The sequence below is a fragment of the Atta cephalotes genome (genome assembly GCF_000143395.1).
Source record: "Atta cephalotes unplaced genomic scaffold scaffold00025, whole genome shotgun sequence".
Classification (NCBI taxonomy): Eukaryota; Metazoa; Arthropoda; class Insecta; order Hymenoptera; family Formicidae; genus Atta; species Atta cephalotes.
Genome location: NW_012130089.1, coordinates 3,140,800 through 3,143,719, shown reverse-complemented (window position 1 = coordinate 3,143,719; position 2,920 = coordinate 3,140,800).

Below are 2,920 nucleotides of genomic sequence, written 5' to 3'. Positions count from 1 at the left end.
ACACACACACACACACACACACACACACACACACACACACACACACACACACACACAGAATATATATACGTTTTAAAATTTTTATATAATGTATTAAAATTTAAGTATATAAATTGTTTATTATTAGCATCTAGTATTTATTAAAATTTCTGACAATAAAATGAAATTTTATTTTACAAGCTGGAAGCTTCTGATGTAATTAGGTTACAGAAAGAGTAAAATTATTATTAAAACATATAATTATTTATTAAAATATATCATATGTATATATTAAATATCTCACGCAACATTAGATCATTTTTATTGAATTTGTGATTATTTTTATTTGAAATCTATAATGACATAATTATAGAAATTCATCAATTGTAATAAAATGATATACTCTTATTTTTAATGTATCAGAGATGCAATTTTGAAAAATCTTATCATTATTCTTAACATCTATACTGTTCTCACAATTAATCCGGTAGTATATTTGTAACTTATGAATTGTGAATATAAAAATAATTATTCCCTTCTATAATAGCAACTAGACGATTCGGCAGCAACATCACTTTAAATGTTAAGAAATTATATTTCCATTTTTTATTTTTTATTATTGTGTAATTTTATTGTAACTTCAAGATTTATCTTCTTTGATTTTTATAAATTTAACTTTTTTATTTATTGTAGAATCTTTTTAAATATTTTTTTCTTTCTTGAGATAAAATTTTGCAAATCCTTAGTTTTAAATTACTTTCGACGAATTGATTCCGACAGAAAAAAAATTACTATAATTATATTTACAAAGATCGAAATCATGATGGCATTTTGTAATTTACGAATTGCGTGTCTGTGCAATCAATTTAATAGCACAAACCCATTCATTAATTATATCAATTAAAGAAAAGTCATTAAAACCCACTTCGATTTAAAGAAATGCGACATGATCATTTTCGAAATCTACGTGAAACAATCGATCCTTTAAGTAGAAATATCCCACAAGTTAGAATGATATGATATCTCGTAATTAATCAAAAAAAAACATTGATCATTATCCTGGAATGCGTATTATAACATGCAATCGCACAAGATTCTCACATTTAAATAACAGAAGCGGTAATTAAGCTTCACTATCTCTATGAAATAACACGTTTCTCGTTATCGGATCTTTATTTAATTCAATCAATTGTTCTATGCAACAGGCTCGTTTCTCTTTAAGAACACGTGTTCTTGAAGAAGAAGAAATCACTTTATTATCGCCGATTTGCGATTTCCATTTTCGGTTGACTTGATACAATTCGATGAAACGTCGGTTTATAGAATTTCAGGTCACTAGAGAAATTAAGTTTTACCGTTTACGGGAAGACAAGGTGATGCTCCATATTAGTCGGGATGATTTGCGACACGAATAATTTGAAAAAGTGTCCTTCTCGTAATAGTTTTCAATGATAGCTTTCAATGACACCGATAATTCTTAATGCATGACATGAAAGAATGGCTTTCATTCAGATTTGATATAATCAACTTTGTATGATAGCTTTTAATTCATTATGCTACTTCTCGCTCCAATTACACTGTCATTAAAAGTAATTGATCTGCGTCACTTTTTGCATGTGTCAGTCGGCTATAACATGTTGCTTAAGATTTGAGTTATATTATTTGAAGACAAATGAAATATCAATAGAAGTGGAGATATATATTTCAATTAAGCGGAAACATTTTTAGAACATTTTAACTTTTAAGTAGAAATATTATTACATCATGTTTTAGCATAGAATTTTAATAAAGTAGCAAATGATTACGTTACTCTTGTCGCGTTATTCAATCTGCATATAACAATAGGCGCTCCATTTGTCATTGTAATCAGCTTACTTCATCGATCTGAATACGAAAATGATGGTGTTCAAATGACTCAGTCACGGGATAATATATCACATGATATGTATCATGGACATGTGTAAGTATTTTATTACAAAAATAAGAAATTTATAGAACGATCATATAGGGCATTTTAGATTGAAATTGTTTGCCTTTGGTCGATTTTTTTTAATTTAAAGTTAATTTTTTAAGTTTTAGTTAATTTAAAGTTTTTTAGTAATTTAAAATTAGGTAAATTTAAATTTTTAGTTAAGTTAAAATTTAAATTAATTTATAATTAACCTTCTGATTTTAAAATAACTGGATCTTAAAACTAAACTTGAAATTAAATGAAAAAAATTAAGTTAAACTATTTTTACAAAACGCAAATTGCATTTTTTTTTATGCGACGAACGTGATAGAACGTGAATAATTACGACTCGGAAGGACGCTCGATGCAATTTTCCAATGCATTTTCTACGTCGATTCTTTCTAAGTGATAAAATTAGAATTTCTATCAGGATCGCATGTCTTGCACTGAAAAACATGTGCAAGCGAAATGCTTGTCTTGACGAGAAACTTGTTTTGATTATAGATATATGTCGAGATGTCTTAATGATCGCTCGCAATCGGAAGAAGCACCGTCTAATGACATATAAATTCTATAGCTGAGAGACTGAATGGGAAGCAGAAAAATACAAATCCAAAAACATATATATGTGATGAGCAATTTACATAGAAAAGAATGAGTCAACGAAGAAAGTTATCTGAAAGAACGTGACTTAATGAAGAAAATGCTTGATGAGAGTCTCCAATGAGTAATCATGAAAATACGATTCAACGAAGCTTCCGTGACTAATCTTCCGGTCAGTTTACGATTAGAGAAAACACCGAAGAATTTTGTGAAATTGTATCTCGTGCGGCACTTAACGTAATGGAATGTAAATTATGAGCCAGTTTCACCCTCTTTGATTAGTTAATCGATCGATTACATTTAACAATTGTTAAAATTACATTTAAGAATTGCGAACTTAAAACCGATTATCCCTATCTATTTTAATTATTTATTATATATATATTA